The following is a 6,890-nucleotide window of genomic DNA, read 5'->3' as shown; positions in this document are numbered from 1 at the left end:
AAGCCAAGACTAGATGGACTCTGAAGCCGGACTCCCTGGGTTTGACTCTTCACTTTGCCTCTTCCTAACTAGGACATGCAGAGCAAGTTATTGACCTCTTCACATGATCTGATGGGTTGTGGGATCGAACCCCCAGGGTGGGGCTCCACACTTAGTCAGGAATCTGCTTGAGGATTTCTCCCTCTGCCGCACTCGTGTGCGTGTGTGCTCTCTCTCTCTCTAAAATAAATAAATCTTAAAACCATTATTGACCTCTTTCCACCTCAGTTTCCTCATCTGTTAAATGGGACTGATAAGAGTATCTACGTAATAGGATTCTTTTTCTTTTTAAGATTTTATTTATTTATTTGACAGAGAAAGAGACAGCCAGCAAGAGAGGGAACATAGGCAGGGGGTGTGGAACAGGAAGACACAGGCTCCCAGTGGAGGAGCCGGATGTGGGGCTCGATCCCGGGACTCTGGGATCACACCCTGAACCGAAGGCAGACACTTAATGATTGAGCCACCCAGGCGCCCCATGGATTCTTTTTTTTTTTAAAGATTTTATTTATTTGACAGAGAGAGATACAGCGAGAGAGGGAACACAAGCAGGCAGAGTGGGAGAGGGAGAAGCAGGCTTCCCGCTGAGCAGGGAGCCTGATGCGGGGCTCGATCCCAGAACACTGGGATCGTGACCTGAGCCGAAGGCAGACGCTTAATGACTGAGCCACCCAGGCGTCCCTACCTAATAGGATTCTTATGAATATTAAATGGGTTCGTATTTAGTGCCTGGCACAGACTAAGTGCTATCCTAGTGTTAGTTCAATCATAAATCTCCTTGAATGCAACTCTGTTGAATCCCCAGGATGAAACTCTTGACCGGTGATACACAGAACGGGTTACATTTTTTTATGCTAATTTCAAGTTTCATGTCAGCAGTCGTAATCATTTTACCTTGTTAGGGACATGTGAAGAAGCCCTTGGAGAAGATAGCACAAAGATGTAACCAGAAAAGAAAGCCATAATAGAGGTAAATAAGTGAGGCTACCCTATGTTCTAGAATCTACAAGGACCAAGATGGTAGCCACTAGCCACATGTGGCTATATAAATTTAAATTAACGAAATAAAATAAACAAAAATTTGGTTCCTTAGTTGCCCTGGCCACATTTCCGGCGCTGGATAACCACACGTGGCTAGGGGCTACCACGATGGCCATCACAGATCTAGAACATTTCAATCATTACAGAAAGTTCTGTTGGGCAGTACCAATTTTGCTTTTTTAAGATAGACCCATTTCGTGTAATTCAACTTTTATTTCAACTTAAGGCAGCCTCTAAATTGGTGATTTGTCAGACTCTACATATAGAGGCTCGCAAACTGAAAAACGCTCTTTTGTAAGGCTGCCCATCCTGGTTTGGGCTGCGTAAGGACGAACTCAAAGGGGTGGGGAAAACTGAAGTCCAGCCAATAGAGTAGGTGCCTGACATCAGCCACTGGTTCTGAGCTGGTGCGGAGTATGCAGTGATTGAGCTGGAAGGGTCGCTGTCTGGGGAATGGTTAGATGTGTCCCTGGGAAACTCCCAATATGTATATTTGGCTGGGGCCCTCTGGGCCAGTGAACAGCAAAGAACTTTTCTGTTGGATGCAGGAGGTGAGAATGGAGGTATCCCTCGACTTTCCTTCGATAGCGGTCTTGCTCTTGATTGTTACAATTGACGTAGATCTAATTAAGAAATCTAGGGGCGCCTGGGTGGCACAGTGGTTAAGCGTCTGCCTTCGGCTCAGGGCGTGATCCCAGCGTTCTGGGATCGAGCCCCACATCAGGCTCCTCCGCTGGGAGCCTGCTTCTTCCTCTCCCACTCCCCTGCTGTGTTCCCTTTCTTCTGGCTGTCTCTCTGTCACATAAATAAATAAAATCTTTAAAAAAAAAGAAAAGAAATCTAAATAGGAATCAAGTACCAACTGGGTAATCTGTGACCTGATTTGGTTTGGTTTTGCCAGCATTTTCCTGATCCTTACCTGCAGACACCGTATCTACCAGCCTATCTCTAATGAGTTCTTGTATAGACTCAGATACGTCTTTCTCAACTAACTCTTTAGTTGAATTCACAAAGTTAGGAGCTAGATAAACCCTCAAGAAGTTGTGACACTTACCTGGACTGGGTTGATCTCCTTCTACTATTGTACTCATGATTTTGGTGCTCAGGCTTGGAAAAATCCAATAAACAGCCCCCTCCACCCCCAGAATGTCATCTTAGTAAGACTGGTTTCTGTCTAGAACATGTTATAGTATAAAGGGAGTGGCAACAGGGAGGCCACAACCTATCATAGTGACTGGAATTGTACCATTATTGATTAAATGCTTGAATTATATCATACCTTATACTTGCATATATTGCTTTTACACACATCGTTTTCCTTAATCCTCACAACAATCTTATGATGAAGATAATTGGCTACATTTTTACAGATGAGGAGATCAAGGGTTAGCAAGGGAGAGAGTGTAAGTCACTTGCTTAATGTCACCAATGAGGGTAGCAGATTTAAGGGGTAGACTTTATAATTCCAAAGCCGGCTATTTCTCTATCACCCAAAAGCCATCTCTTGGCTTCATTTTTTTTTATTATTATTATTTTTTTTTAAATATTTTATTTATTTATTTATGTGACAGAGAGACAGCCAGCGAGAGAGGGAACACAGCAGGGGGAGTGGGAGAGGAAGAAGCAGGCTCCCAGCGGAGGAGCGTGATGTGGGACTCGATCCCGAAATGCTGGGATCACGCCCTGAGCCAAAGGCAGATGCTTAACGACTGCGCTACCCAGGCGCCCTCTTGGCTTCATTTTTAGAGTCCACTTTTAAAGCTACAAGTATCCTCAGAAGAGCCAACACAGAAACCATTCACACTTTAGTATAAATTAGAGAATCACCTTGATTTTCTAAGTGGTAAGAAGGTTAGAAACAAAAATCTCAGGGTGGAATTTTAAAGTCCATTTCTGTCAATGTGGGGCCCTCAAGGAATGGGAGAGTTTGGGTTTTTTTTAAAGTAATCTCTGTCCCCAATGTTGGGCTCAAAATGAGGACCTTGAGATCAAGAGTTGCATGCTGTACTGACTGAGCCAGCCAGGTGCTCCAAGGAATGCGAGAGTTCTCGATGGGCCAAGGAAAGAGTCATCTGAAGCTGGAGGGTCCAAGTATAATGCTGCCTCTGAGGCTTCTGGAAGCTTCAGGGAGACAGGCCAGTGGGAGGTGGGGGGGACACTCAGAGTAGGTGGAGGAAGACAAGAGGGAAAGAAAAAGAATTGTGTATCAAATACGTTTGCCTACTTGGCAATTTTTCTGTGCTTCAGCTCATAGCTGCTGGAATATTTTGGGGCGTGTCATGGTTTTAAATACCGAGTGACCAGTGCTGTGGGCTGTGAGCAGAGCTTTACCAGCCAATAGGGCTTCCTATCTTTCTCTCATGACATCCATCCGACATTTCTCCATACTTTGTTTGTCCCAGTGGCTCCAGAACTTTCCACCACTTACAGAGACAGCCTGCCCCAGCCGCACAGCTACGTACCACTCAGAGGTGGAGGGAGTTCTCAGACACACACGCATAAGCGCTAAGTACTCCAGTGGGCCCAAATGAAGTGATAAGGCCCAGTCTCTGGAATTTCCTCAGACATTACCAGATCCACTCTAGTCTAGAACATTAAGCAATCCGTTTCAGCTGTGCATTCCTCCCAAGACAAAGCATGCGTCTATAAAAGATCTATCCTGCCGAGTGGGAGGAGGGCAACCTCACAGTGTACAGAAACCAGTAAAGCCCTCTGACCATGGTAAAACCCCACCGCATCACGGTTCCTCGGATGTTAGTTTTAGTAAAACCGTATTAGGATGCATTTTCCTAGGGAACAACAATGGAGGGTCACTGTTGTCTGTGTTTGTTTCTACCTATGTTGGTCTCTGAGCCCTCATCTCCTTCCAGCCAGTCCTTCTCCCGGCGATGTCCCCTCTATCCCTATGTGTCCCGTCCCACCCCCCCATCCCCCACCCCGCCTGTGCCTCCCTCCCAGCCAGACTGGGTTCATCTTCCCACCCCTCCATTGTCTTCTCTTTGCTTCCTCCACTTAAAGAGCTATGAGACTAACAAAAGCTTTCAGGGAAGAAGGCAGTGAATATTGCTTTTGCAGAGGCAAAACCAGTCTTCCGAGAGAGAGCAGCACAGCGGTGCTGGAGGGGACGCAGGAGAGCTGGGTCCAGCCCCAGCTCTGTCCCCCAGCTGGCAGAGACACTTGGGACGAGCTGCTTCCCTTAGGGGCTCAGCGTTCCTTGTCTGTAAAACAAGGAAGTTCTCTATTCGTAGAAACTCGGGAATACTATTAATAATGGAGAAATGAGGCTGGGGGTTGGAGGTACAGCTGTCCTGAAAATCATTTTTTTATAAAGCCTGAAAATAGTGCAATTTTTTAAATTATAAAACTATGTGCTTATTGAAAACCAATGAAAGCAACACACACACACAGACACACACACACACATCTTGGGGTCAAGATGAGAAAAGTCAGAATTAGCTAAAATCTCTTCGATCAGAATGAGATTATTCTTAGGAGATCTATCAGATAAATATTCTTTCTGAAGGCACCATGCCCAGAGAGGGCTTGAGCGTCCCAAAGTAACAGGTAAAAGCTGGAATTACCTCAATATCCAACACTTGCTATGCGATAAAAATAATCAGAAACAAAGGTAAGGGGCGCCTGGGTAGCGCAGTCGTTAAGCGTCTGCCTTCGGCGCAGGGCGTGATCCTGGCATTCCGGGATCGAGCCCCACATCAGGCTCCTCCACTATGAGCCTGCTTCTTCCTCTCCCACTCCCCTGCTTGTGTTCCCTCTCTCGCTGGCTGTCTCTATCTCTGTCAAATAAATAAATAAAATCTTTAAAAAAAAAGAAAGAAAGAAAGGTAAGATTTCTGTGTCATCTTTCTCCTGGGTCTAATCAACCCTAGAACAAACTCGGGACCTGAAATTAGAACATCAGTGTGCTAGTGCTGACTCAACATTTTACTGGCTGCATGAGTCAGAGTCAAACTGAGTGCTCTCCATTTGCTTCCTCTTTTCCCAACACACACACACACACACACACACACACACACACACACATGCACAGACGCGCACACACACACACTCGCATCCACTCCCTTCCCTCTCTCCTTTGCCCTGGCTGTGACCCTGGGAACTGACCTCTGCGGACCTCATCACCCTTGCCCCCTGGCTTTCGGTCAGGTTTGGTTAGTGGGAGACAGCAGCAGGAGACAGGAGGGCGGGAGGAGAGAAAGGTGTATTTATTTCCCTCCCTCCCCCCTCCCATTAGGATGTGATTTTGGCAGCCACCGCGTTCCCACCCCAACAGCCACAGCTCATGTCAGGGGGCCTTTCTCCAAGGCTGTAGCTCTTGCCTGGTTCTGGGAATGCGCCCTCCTCCCCTTGCCCTTGCTAGCCCAGGGAAGGTGAGTCCCGAGCAGCTCCCCGCCATGCCCTGTCAGCTCCCTCTCCCCTGCCCACGTCGGTGTAAACAGCCTCTTCTCGATGCTTCTCGCTTCCCCTGTTGAGTGCACCATCTGTTTCCTGCCAGGACCTGCCTGATACCGAGTCTAGCCGGTAAACAGAACCCTCTTGAGTGTTCAACACAGAGCACTTGAATGCAGGGAGCTGGGTACTCAGGTAAAGGAATTGCTGAGGGCCAAACAAGGCACTTGGCAACTCAGAGATGAGCAGCAAGGGGAAAACACACACTCACTCACACACACACACAAACACACACACACACACACACAGAGGGAGAGAGGGAGTGGGGGGCTGCAAAGTAGGCTCTGAGGAACCGAAGTCAACCATCGAGAATGGGTGCCAGAAGGGGTCTGTCCAGCAAGAGGAAGGACAGGGAGAATAACTCAAGAACAAATAGGTCCAGAACCACCAAGGGGCTCTGCCACCTCGGACCAGTGGCTAAGCCACTCTGAGCTTCTTTGTGTTCTTAGGTGCAAAAGGACATGATGGTTCGTGCTTTACGTGCCTCGCGGGGATTGCGCTGAAGCAAACCTAAAGGACCGAGGATGTCGGAGCGCTTGGTAAGCTCTAAAGTGCTATATAAAATAAGGTATCTCTCTGAGCGCCCTGCGGTTTATGGGCCTGCCAGCTTCTAATACGGTCACTTTTGTTCTCAGGCCACGGCTTTTAGTGTGATACCTCAACCAAAGAAATGCCTGCACAGGATCGATTCTCTTAAACTGCCTGGGAGCCTGTTCGCAAGGAAAGGCAACGCAAGCGCGGGCTTGGGAAACGCAATCATCTGTTTGTGATGCCCGAGTCCACCGGTTACCGNNNCGGGGTGGGGGGGGGTCTGCAGGGGGCCCAGCTCCTGTCTCGAGCAGCCAGGCTGCATCCTTGAGCATATGTGCCAAGCTCAGTGTGGCACACGGGAAAAGCCTGCCCCCTTAGCGGTCCCCACACCAGGCTGTGTTGAGGGAGCGCTAGCAGAGAGCCAGATGGGAAACAGACACATCTCTGCACAGAATTAGTTTTCATGTCCCCTGGGCTCTCGGAGAGCCAGAAGCCCAGTGTTTGTTCAGCACCTGCTTTAGAAGGACAGTGGAGATCGCCTTCAGTACCTGCCTAATCCTTCCTCCCGCAGCCCTCCACTTCCCCTTTGGTCTTCTCCCCAGGAGATTCCTTTCTTCCTTTCTCCTTTGTTTTAATATCCATCTTCCCGAAGGATCTGAGGCCAGCCTTTTGAATCACTGAGGCTATATCCCCTCGGCACTGGTTCTGGAATCTGGCTGCCTTTGGAACCAGCTGGGGGGCTTTTTAGAAAATCCCAATGCCTTGGCCATAGCCTAGGCCAGTATCAGAATCCCCCCAGGGGTGGGACCTAG

The 6,890-nt window shown here is 48.3% G+C and overlaps 1 long non-coding RNA gene across 1 annotated transcript; it reads left to right on the top strand.

Annotated features, from left to right (window-relative positions):
• Positions 1–5,567: 5,567 nt before the first annotated feature.
• Positions 5,568–6,884, top strand: LOC103665793. Its single transcript, XR_569405.2, has 3 exons — positions 5,568–5,682; positions 5,997–6,086; positions 6,183–6,884. It is a non-coding gene; the product is annotated as an uncharacterized LOC103665793 (long non-coding RNA).
• The last annotated feature ends 6 nt before the right edge of the window (positions 6,885–6,890 follow it).

Source organism: Ursus maritimus (genome assembly GCF_017311325.1).
Source record: "Ursus maritimus isolate PB19 chromosome X unlocalized genomic scaffold, ASM1731132v1 scaffold_X1, whole genome shotgun sequence".
In the NCBI taxonomy this organism is placed as follows: Eukaryota; Metazoa; Chordata; class Mammalia; order Carnivora; family Ursidae; genus Ursus; species Ursus maritimus.
This window is presented reverse-complemented; position numbering and strand designations above follow the sequence as displayed.